This window comes from Hemitrygon akajei, chromosome 21 (genome assembly GCF_048418815.1).
Source record: "Hemitrygon akajei chromosome 21, sHemAka1.3, whole genome shotgun sequence".
NCBI classification, from domain to species: domain Eukaryota; kingdom Metazoa; phylum Chordata; class Chondrichthyes; order Myliobatiformes; family Dasyatidae; genus Hemitrygon; species Hemitrygon akajei.
This window is the reverse complement of record NC_133144.1, coordinates 57,410,653-57,422,872: the sequence shown is the minus strand read 5'-3', so window position 1 is coordinate 57,422,872 and position 12,220 is coordinate 57,410,653. Positions and strand designations below refer to the sequence as shown.

The 12,220-nt window shown below is 39.9% G+C and overlaps 1 protein-coding gene across 1 annotated transcript in view; it reads right to left on the bottom strand.

Annotated features, from left to right (window-relative positions):
- LOC140714329 (sorbitol dehydrogenase-like) overlaps nt 1-7,780 on the bottom strand; it is a 55,635-nt gene extending 47,855 nt beyond the window's left edge. The window contains exon 1 of the mRNA XM_073025491.1: nt 7,666-7,780. The gene's annotated coding sequence lies outside the window, so the exon portion shown is untranslated. The remainder of the gene's footprint in view (nt 1-7,665) is intronic.
- Between the last annotated feature and the right edge of the window lie 4,440 nt (nt 7,781-12,220).

The following is a 12,220-nucleotide window of genomic DNA, read 5'->3' as shown; positions in this document are numbered from 1 at the left end:
CAGGTCTTTCCTCATTCCCCAATCCCAGATATTGAGCTGTTAAGGGTCCCCCCACCAACCCTGAGTCCTGGAAGAACAGCAAGCAGGAACCAGAGCCCACCTCATAGGAGAAGAGCGGCCTACTGTGAACAGTTGTGGGTAGACAAGGGGGGGAGAGGAGGTGTGGGGGAGTGGAGGAGAGGGGAGAAGAGGAGGAAGAGAAGGGGGTGACTACTTATCAGACCCTTCTGCCCCTTTTCCAGGATCACCTCCTCAGCCACCTGGATGGAAAAATGATCAGTCGAGCCCTGGAACAAGGGCCAGGAGGACAAATCTTGTGCCTCGTCATCTAGCTTCTACTCCAGGCTCTGGATTTATGAGTCCTAGGACCCTGGCGAGGAACTAGGGTCATCTACTGAGTTAAGTATTGTATGTAATTAGTTTTGATACAACAAGTGTATGGGACATTGGAAAAAAAAGTTGAATTTCCCCATGGGGATGAATAAAGTATCTATCTATCTATCTATCTTGGGAGAATAGCAGGTGGGAATCGGAATACACTTTGTGGGAGTGGAGAGTGGGTACTGGGATCAGTTAAGCTTACCACAATGCTACCACACCGCCTTTCCTCCAATAGTACAAAGACGCACCAGTTGGTAGGTTAATTGGTCATTGATTAGACCATAAGAACAAAAGACAAGGGCAGAATTAGGCCATTTGGCCCATTGAGTCTGCGCCACCATTTCATCAAGGCTAATTCTTCTTTCCCCTCCTCAGCCCCATTCCCTGGCCTTCTCCCTGTAACGCTTGATACCGTGCCTAATCAAGAACCTATGAATCTTTGAAAGATTTAAACCTGATTGATATATGGAGAAAAATTAATCCAAGAGAAAGAGATTATTCATTTTATTCAAATAGACATAAAACTTACTCAAGGATTGATTTTTTTTTATTATCAAAAAATATTCAAGATTGAGTGAAAAGTGTGGAATATAAAGCAAGAATACTGTCAGATCATTCCCCCTTGATAATGACAATGATAATGATGGATAAGAAGGAATCGATCTATAGATGGAGATTTAATTCAATTTTATTAAAACGTCAAGATTTTTGTGATTTTATGAAAAAACAAATTCAGTTTTTTTGGGATACAAATCTACATTCAGTTGAGGATAAAATTGTATTATGGGAAGCGATGAAAGCATATTTAAGGGGTCAGATTATAAGTTATACATCTAAAATTAAGAAGGAATACGCAGCAGAAATAGATCAATTGGAAAAAGATATCACAAAGTTAGAAAAAGAATCTCAAAGATATATGACAGAAGAAAAATGAAAACAACTTGTTAATAAAAAACTACAATATAATACACTCCAGACATATCGTACAGAAAAAGTAATTATGAGAACTAAACAGAAATATTACGAATTAGGTGAAAGATCACATAAAATTCTTGCTTGTCAGTTGAAAACAGAACAGGCTTCTAAAACAATAAATGCAATTAGAACAAGTGTAAATAAGGTTACTTATAAGCCTTTAGAAATTAATGAAACTTTTAAAAAGTTTTATACTGAACTATATCAATCAGAATCACAAAATAAGATTGCTGAGATAGATAAATTTTTATCACAAATAACCCTTCCAAAATTAAATTTGGAAGAACAGAAAGGATTAGATATGCCCTTTACATTAAAAGAGGTTGAAGAAGCTTTAGGATCACTTCAGAGTAATAAATCCCCAGGAGAAGATAGTTTTCCTCCTGAATTTTATAAAAAATTTAAAGATTTATTAATTCCTCCTTTTATGGAATTAATATACCAAGTGGAAAGAATGCATAAAATCCCACAATCTTTTTTAACAGCGATCATAACTGTATTGCCAAAAAAAGATAGAGATCCTTTAAAACCAACATCATATAGGCCTATTTCTTTGTTGAATACAGATTATAAAATACTAGCAAAAATTTTATCTAATAGAATATCTAAATATTTACAAAAATGAATACATATGGATCAAACAGGTTTTATTAAAAACAGACAATCAATGGATAATATAACCCGGTTACTTAGTATAATTCATTTGGCACAAAAAAGAGAGGAAATGAGTGGCAGTTGCTTTGGATGCAGAAAAAGCATTTGATAGATTGGAATAGGATTTTTTATTTAAGGTATTGGAAAAATATGAGTCAGGAAAATCTTTTATACAATGGATTAAAATTTTAAATACTAATCCTCAAGCTAAAGTAGTTACAAATGGTCAGATTTCAACACCATTTTGCTTAACGAGGTCAACTAGACAAGGCTGCCCATTATCAGCTGCTTTATTTGTATTGGCAATAGAACCATTAGCTGAATTAATTAGAACAGATTCAGACATTGGGGATTTTAGAGTTAATCAAGAAGAATATAAGATTAATTTATTTGCTGATGATGTTTTGATTTATTTAACAAACCCATTGCAATCTTTGCAAAGATTATCTTTTAGATTGGAAGAATATGGGAAAGTATCAGGGTATAAAGTAAATTGGGATAGAAGTGGAATTTTACCCCTTACCAAAGGAAATTATAATCAATGTCGATTAGTAACTCAATTTCGATGGTCAATAAATGGGATAAAATATTTAGGTATTAGAGTTGATAATGATGTAAAAAATACTGTCGATGCAATGCTCCTCAGACAGGATGAAGAGGTCAATACTCCCCAATGCCATTAGGCTTTACAATTCAACTGCCAGGACTTAAGAACTTTTTTAAAGCTATTATTAATGCTTTTTGAGTTAGTGATTTAGATGCATATCATATTATTACTGAGTTAAGTATTGTATGTAATGAGTTTTTGCTACAACAAGTGTATGGGACATTGGAAAAAAATGTTGAATTTCCCCATGGGGATGAATAAAGTATCTATCTATCTATCTATCTATCTATCTATCTATCTATCTATCTATCTATATAAACAAAATTATTTGCCATTATTAAAAAAAAAAGAGGATCTTGATAAATGGATGATGCTACCAATAACATTAATAGGTAGAGTTAATGCTGTAAAAATGAATATATTTCCTAGATTGCAATATTTATTTCAAACTTTACCAATACAATTACCTCAGAAGATTTTTCAAGAACTGAATAAATATGTAAGGAAATTTCTTTGGAAAGGAAAGATGTCAAGAATATCATTGGAAAAATTGACATGTAAATTTGATTTAGGAGGGTTACAACTTCCAAATTTTAAGAATTATTATAAAGCAAATCAACTTAGATTTATTGCGTCTTTTTCTGATGAAGAAAAACCGGCATGGATTAGAATAGAATTAGATAAGATAGGAGAAAACATACCAGAAGATTTTATATATAAATGGGAATCCAAATGGATATGGGGGAAAAAAAAGAATCTCCTATATTAAGACACTTGATTGATTTATGGAATAAGGTAAAAATGGACGATGAGATAAAGAAATCTTTATTAGCAAAAAGAACTTTAATTCAAAATAGGCTTATTTCTTTTACAATGGATAATAAACTTTTACATAATTGGTTCCAAAAGGGGATTAAATATATAGGTGATTGTTTTGAAGGAGGTATATTGATGTCGTTTGATCAATTAAAAAATAAATATAAAATATCAAATAACGCTCTTTTCTGTTATTTTCAATTAAAAGCCTATTTACGAGAAAAGCTGGGTCAAACAATGTTGATACCAAAACCCAGTGAAATAGAAATATTAATTCAGAAAGGAAAAATTAAAAAATTTACATCTTATATGTATAATTTGATTCAAAAACAGACAATTAAATCAGGAATTCATAAATCAAGACAAAAATGGGAATCTGATTTGAATGTTAAAATTGATGGAAAAACTGGTCAAGATTATGTTCTGATAGTATGAGAAATACAATAAATGTTCGACTTAGATTAATACAATATAATTTTTTACATCAATTATATATAACACCACAGGAAATAAATAGATTAAATTCAAATATGGCTGACCAATGTTTTCGATGTAATCAAGAAATTGGTACTTTTTTACATTCTACTTGGTCTTGTTTTAAAATTCAACCATTTTGGATAAAATTAAGACTTTTATTGGAACAAATTACTGGAGTACAACTCCCACATAGTCCACTATTATTTTTATTAGGAGACATTGAAGGGACAATACCGAAACTTAAATTGAATAAGTATCAGAAAAAAATTATAAAAATTGCATTGGCAGTAGCCAAAAAAGTTATTGCAGTTACTTGGAAATCTGATTTATATTTAACTATGGATCGTTGGAATAATGAAATACATAGTTGTATTCCACTTGAAAAATTACGTATAATCTAAGAAATGAATATGATATATTTTTGAAAATTTGGTTCCCATACTTACAAAAGATAGGATTAAATACATAGGTCCTTTGAAGATAAAATTATAAAGTAATTGGGGAAAGTAAAAATAAATATCAAAATTATTTTGAACTCCATGGAGCATGTGGGGATCCCCCGATATCCAGGCAATCTTTCTCTTCTTTCCTTTTTTTCTTTCTTTAGATAAGGGTTAAGGGGGGGAGGGTTAATATTATTTTTCTTACTATTTTATCATCACATTTATTCTTTGTAATTTCGAAAATTTAATAAATAAATAGAAGAACCTATGAATCTTTGCCTATCTCCGTTTTGAAATACACCCAATAATTTGACCTCCACAGCTGCCCAAGGTAATAAATTCCACAAATTCACCACCATTCAAATGTATGGCAGATGCAGTTTAATGTGGATAAATGTGAGGTTATCCACTTTAGTGTGTTACGAAAACCCCGTAACCAGGTAACTTACCAACAAAGATAGATGGATCAGCTGAGTCGGATGCTACTATTTTCAACCATTTTATTCAACAAGGGCACAAACGTATGGTTAATACAAAACATTCAGATCATCAAAACTCAATCTAAAACACCGGTGTAATAATAATCATTCAAAACACAAGCTCGATCGTCGTCTAGGGGTAATGTAGATTTTATATCGTTCACTGGATATCTAAAAGTCTTTTAGATCACGGCAGTTTCACTTAGTTGCCGGCGGAAGTGTCGCGTTGGTGCACTTTTAGTTAGAAAGACAGAGAACATGAAGCATTTACCCGACAGGTTTTCCAACCTGTAGGAGGTAGTCGGAAGTCTCGTTGGGGGAATGGACTCTCATCTGTGGCTTCCCCTGTAGCTAGGCCGTCTTCCGTGGTGAAGTCGCCAATCCCAGGCAAGGGAAGGACGCACACGAACCCCACCACCGGCTGTAGCTATTAAAACGCTGTCGCAGGATTTCTAGCGTTTCTCCGTGTGTTTCCTTGGTGCATCTGAGGGTCCTCCCCTCAGACCCGCCTTTATACTTCTTCACGGGATCGCAGGTGTCAATCAAGTTGCAGGTAATGCGATCTCTCTCTCAACCAGCCCACTTTGCCCGAGGGCTTTTCAGGTGGTCTCCATGAGACAATAGTCAAAGTCACTTTTTATTCTGCTTCTTGGGAGAACGTGGTCTTTCGCACGTCTCTCTCTCTTGGGTCAGTTGACCCCCCCTTAACTAGAGTTCTTGCGATTTTCACAAAGGAGGGGACCAACGGCATAACAAGTGGCAAGAACAGGAAGGCAGATTACTATCTAAATGGAGCCAAGTTAGGAAAAGGGGAAGTACAACGAGATCTAGGTGTTCTTGTACATCAGTCAATGAAAGTAAGCATGCAGGTACAGCAGGCAGTGAAGAACATAAGAACATAAGAGATAGGAGCAGGAGTAGGCTAATCGGCCCCTCAAGCCTGCTCCGCCATTCAACAAGATCATGGCTGATCCAATCTTAACTCTAGTTTTCACCGAATCCCACAAGGCAACAGTGCCAACCAACAGGGCACCATGCCGCCCATTTTATTTTATTATTCATCCTGCCCATACCCATGTGATCACCCAGGGGAAAAAAACCGAGTTGCCAATTGATGAGAAAAAATCTGGAAAATTCCTCTCCGACCCATCCAGGCTATCGAAAACTGGTCCAGGAGATCACATGGTTGATCTAAACTTAGCCTCATGTCCACTTACCTGCTCGCTCACCGTATCCCCTAATGCCATTTTTATCCAGGAAAATGTCTATCTCCGTTTTGAATTTATTGAGTGTAGTAGCTTCCACAGCTCTCTGGGGCAGTAAATTCCACAGCCCCACTACCCTCTGAGTGAAGAAATTTCTCCGCATCTCAGTCCTGGAACGGCATCCCCTTATTTTAAGATTATGCCCCCTAGTCCTAGTTTCACCCATCATTGGGAACATTCTCCCAAAGAAAGCTAATGGCATGCTGGCTTTTATAATAGAATTGAGTATAGGAGTAAAGAGGGTGAGACCCCACCTGGAGTATTGTGTGCAGTTCTGGTCTCCAAATTTGAGGAAGGACATTCTTGCTATTAAGGGAGTGCAGCGTAGGTTCACAAGGTTAATTCCCGGAATGGCGGGACTGTCATATATTGAAAGATTGGAGTGACTGGGCTTGTATACACTGGAATTTAGAAGGATGAGAGGGAATCTGATTGAAACATATAAGATTATTAAGGGATTGGACACGCTGGAGGCAGGAAGCATGTTCCCGCTGATGGGTAAGTCCAGAACTAGAGGCCACAGTTTAAGAATAAGGGGTAGGCCATTTAGAACAGAGATGCGGAAAAACTTTTTCACCCAGAGAGTGGTGGATATGTGGAATGCTCTGCCCCAGAAGGCAGTGGAGGCCAAGTCTCTGGATGCATTCAAGAGAGAGTTAGATAGAGTTCTTATAGATAGCGGGGTCAGGGGATATGGGGAGAGGGCAGGAATGGGGTACTGATTGTGGATGATCAGCCATGATCACAGTGAATGGCGGTGCTGGCTAGAAGGGCTGAATGGCCTACTCCTGCACCTACTGTCTATTGTCTATTATCTTACTATTTCTAAACCCACCTGCACATGGCACTGGTAGCAATCCTGAGATTGCTATCCTGGAGGTTCTGACCTTTAACTTGGCACCTAGCTCCCTAAACTCACCTTTCAGGACCTCCTCACTCTTCCTATCCACGTTATTGGTCCCTACATGGACCACGACATTCGGCTGCTCACCCTCCCACTTGAGAATACTGAGAACTCGATCCGAGATATTGCGGACCCTGGCACCAGGGAGGCAACAGACCATCCAGGATTCTCGATCTCTTCCACAGAACCTCCTATCTGTTCCCCTAACTATCGAATCCCCATTACTACTGCTTTCCTCTTTTCCCTCCTTCCCTTCTGAGCTGAGGGTCCAGTCACGGTGCCAGAGACGCAACCACTGCAACTTGTGCCTGGTAGGTCGTCCCCACCAACAGTATCCAAAACGGTATACTTATTGTTGATGGGAACAGCCACAGGGGTAGAAACATATTCGGCCCTTCGAGACTGCACCGCCATTCAGTATGATGATGGCTGATCATCCAACTCAGAACCCTGTACCTGCTTTCTCTCCATACCCCCTGATCCCTTTAGCCACAAGGGCTATATCTAACTTCCTTTAGCCACAAGGGCCATATCTAATTTAGAACAGAGAACAGGTAACACCTTAGAACAGGTGTTCTGCTCTTCCTGTCTATTCCCCTTCCCTCTCCTGACAGTCACCCAACTACCTAGGGGTGACTATCTCCCTGAAACTCTCTGAAGTTACCTGAGGAAGATCCACGATAGTATCTTGCAAATACAATGATGAGGGTAAAGCAGATCGAATATTCCAGGTGTTGAATCTCTGGCTGAACGGAGCACAATCGTCAGATTCTCTCCAGTTCCTCTTCTTATTGTCAAAGATAATCAATACTCTTGCATAAACCAACCACTTCATGGAAAACCAGGATGTTCTATAAATATTGATAGAATGCTTAATCAAACAATATACTGTTGCATAGAACACAGAACAGAGAAATTTACAGTACATTACCCACCCTTCAGCCCACAATGTTGTGCCAACCATGTAACCTACTCTAGAGACTGCCTAGAATTTCCCATGTGCATATCCCTCTATTTTTCTAAGCTCCATGTACCTATGGAAACGTAGAAAATAGATGCAGGAGTAGGCCCTTCGGCCCTTCGAGACTGCACCACCATTCAGTATGATGATGGCTGATCATCCAACTCAGAACCCTGTACCTGCTTTCTCTCCATACCCCCTGATCCCTTTAGCCACAAGGGCCATATCTAACTTCCTCTTAAATATAGCCAATGAACCGGCCTCAACTGTTTCCTGTGGCAGAAAATTCCACAGATTCACCACTCTCTGTGTGAAGAAGTTTTTCCTCATCTTGGTCCTAAAAGGCTTTCCCTTTATCCTTAAACTGTGAACCCTTGTTCTGGACTTCCCCAACATCGGAAACAATCTTCCTGCATCTAGCCTGTCCAATACCTTTAGAATTTTATACGTTTTAATAAGATCCCCCCTCAATCTTCTAAATTCCAGTGAGTATAAGCCTAGTCGATCCAATCTTTCTTCATATGAAAGTCCTGCCATCCCAGGAATCAATCTGGAGAACCTTCTTTGTACTCCCTCTATGGCAAGAATGTCTTTCCTCAGATTAGGGGACCAAAACTGCACACAATACTCTAGGTGCAGTCTCACCAAGGCCTTGTACAACTGAAGTAGAACCTCCCTGCTCCTGTACTCAAATCCTTTTGCTATGAATGCCAACATACCATTTGCCTTTTTCACCGCCTGCTGTACCTGCATGCCCACCTTCAATGACTGGTGTACAATGACACCCAGGTCTCGTTGTACCTCCCCTTTTCCTAATCGGCCACCATTCAGATAATAATCTGTTTTCCTGTTCTTGCAACCAAAGTAGATAACCTCACATTTATCCACATTAAATTGCATCTGCCATGAATTTGCCCACTCACCTAACCTATCCAAGAGTCTCTTAAAAGATCCTGTTGTATCGGCTTCCACCACTGCCGCTGGCAATGCATTCCACATACCTAATGCTCTCTTGTACCCCGTGACTAGGTTACCGAACCAGCAGAAATGGAATATTATGTTGGAGTCTGGTATTACTGTAACTAATAGTGTTTATTTGTAAACTAAGTAATACAGTACTATAAAATGCAAATATATATATAAAACAGGTTAGCAATGATATATACAGAAGTGTGGAAATAGGAATCAAAATCAAGTTCTTTCAAAGTCTAAGGGTAAATGAATAGTCTTACGATGATGCAGAGTTCGGTTCATTTTAGTTTAGTCGAGGTCGAGGTAGTTGCTGGTGTACCGTTGGAGAGAGAGAGAGAGAGAGAGAGAGAGAGAGAGAGAGAGGTGATGCAGTTGCAGTCAAACCTTCCGTTGTCTTCCTGTCCTGTTGTGGTCACCAACTGTGACCCCTCCATACCAGGCATGACCGTTCTTCAGTAGTGAGCCAGTCACCCAGGCGAGGATGGACACACACACACAAGCCCCCACTGGTCTGCCTTCACACACTGTGAGCCCCTGATCGATTCTCCCGAATCGATCCTCCAAACCCCCACCTTCGCATGGGTGCATACTGCTCCTTCAGTGTCCCGTGGTGTGTCTGCTTGTGTCTCAGCAGACCCGCTTTTTATTTCCCCTGGCGGTACCAACCATCCATCAGCTGTCCATCACCTGCTACCGCCTTGCTGTCTCAGCAGGAATCCACACAAGCAGGCAAATAAAGTGTCCTTGAAGCAAAGTAAAGAATTAGCGAAGAAGCCATAATAGTAAATCATCTCTCTCTCTCTCTCTCATTATCAGCATCTGCAGCAGGATGTCTCCCCCCTCTTCTTCTCTCTCTCTCTCTCTCTCTCAATAGCAACACAAACAGTGTCCAAAAGCCAGTCTCATTCTCCCGACATTTTAAAGTGCTTGTCCACAGAAAATATGAACCCTAGGGGTACCTAACAGAGTGAAAAAATTACCCCTGACATCCCTTTGGTACCTATTTCCAAGCACCTTAAATCTATGCCCCCTTGTGTTAGCCATTTCAGCCCTGGAAAAAAGTCTCTGGCTATCCACACAATTAATGCCCCTCATCATCTTATACGATTCTATCAGGTCCCTTCTCATTCTCTGTCGCTACAATGAGAAAAGGCCAAGTACACTCAACCTATTCTCATAAGGTACACCCTCCAATCCAGGCAACATCCTTATAAATCTCCTCTGCACTCTCTCTATAGTATTCACATCCTTCCTGTAGTGAGGTGACCAGAACTGAACACAGTGCTCAAAGTGGGATCTGACCAAGGTCTTATATAGCTGTAACATTACCTCATGGCTTTTGAACGTAATCCCATTGTTGATGAATACCAACACACCACACACCTTCTTAACAACACTGTCGACCTGTGCAGCAACTTTGAGTGTCCTATGGACACAGACCCCAGGATCTCTCAGATCCTCCATGCTACTAAGAGTCTTACCATTTATATTATATTCTTCCTTCAAATTGGACCTACCAAAATGAACCACTTCACACTTATCTGGGTTGAAGTCCATCTGCTACTTCTCAGCACAGTTCTGCATCCATAAGATATAGGAGCAGAATTAGGCCATCTGGTCCATCAAGTCTGCTCCGCTGTTCAAACATGGCAGATCCTTTTTTTTAAATCTCCTCCTCAACCCCAGTTCCCAGCCTTCTACCCGTAACCTCTGATGCCATGTCCAATCAAGAGCCTATCAACTTCTGCCTTAAATACACAGCTGCATGTGACAACAAATTCTACAAATTCACCACGCTTTGGCTAAAGAAATTTCTCCTCATCTGTTTTGAAAAGGTGCCCCTCTATTCTGAGGCTGTGCCCTCTTGTGCTAGACTCTCCCACCGTGGGAAACATCCTTTCCACATCTACTCTGGCTAGGCCTTTCAACACTTGAAAGGTTTCAATGAAATCCCCCTCATCCTTCTGAATTCCAGTGAGTACAGACCCAGAGCCATCAAATGTTCCTCGTATGATAACCCTTTCATTCCTAGAATCACCCTTGTGAACCTCCTCTGGATCCTCTCCAATGCCAGCACATCTTTTCTAAGATGAGGGGCCCAAACAGTTCACAATACTCAATGTGAGGCCTCACCAGTGCCTTATAAAGCCTCAGCATCACATCCTTGCTCTTGCATTCTAGACCTCTTAAAATAAATGTTAACATGGCATTTGCCTTCCTCCCCACTGACTCAACTTGCAAGTTAACCTTCAGAGTGTTCTGCACAAGGACTTCCAAGTCCCTCTGCATCTCAGATTCCTGGATTTTCTCCCCATTTAGAAAATAGTCCGCACATTTATTTCTACTACCAAAGTACATGACCATGCATTTTCCTACATTGTATTTCATTTGCCACTTTCTTGTCCAATCTCCTAATCTGCTTCCTGTTTCCTCAACACTACCTGCCCTTCCACCATTCTTCGTATCATCTGCAAACTTGGCAACAAAGCCATCTATTCCATCATCTAAATCCTATCGATGTCCTGCTGTAACCTCTGACAACCCTCCAGACTATCCACAACAGCCCCAACCTTTGTGTATCAGCAAACTTACAAACCCACCCTTCTACTTCCTCATCCAGGCCTTTTATAAAAATCACAAAGAGGAGGATTCCCAGAACAGATCCCTGTGGAACACAACTGGTCACCAACCTCACGCAGAATACGAACCATCTACAACCACACTTTGCTTTCTGTGGGTAAGCCAATTCTGGATCCAAAAAGCAAGGTCTCCTTGGATCCCATGCTTTCTTACTTTCTGAAGGAGTCTTGCATGGGGAATCTTACCAAATGTCTTACTGAAATTCATATACACTACATCTACTACTCTACCATATTCATCAATGTGTTTTGTTACATCCTCAAAGAATTCAATCAGGCTTGTAAGGCACGACCTGCCCTCGTCAAAGTCATGCTGACTATCCCTAATCAGATTATGTCTCTCCAAATGCTCATAAATCCTGCCTCTCTCCAACAAGTTGCAACCACTGTAGTCAGACTCACTGGTCTATAATTTCCTGGGTTATCTCTACTCCTTTTCATGAACAAAGGAACAACATTTGCAACCTTTAAATCCTCCAGTATTTCTCCCATCCCTATTGATGATGCAAAGACCATCGCAAGAGGCTCAGCAATCTTCTTCCTCACTTCTCACAGTAGCCTGGAGTATATCTCATCCGGTCCCGGTGACATCCAACTTAATGCTTTTCAAAAGCTCCAGCACATCAAAAGCTGCATCACCACCTGGT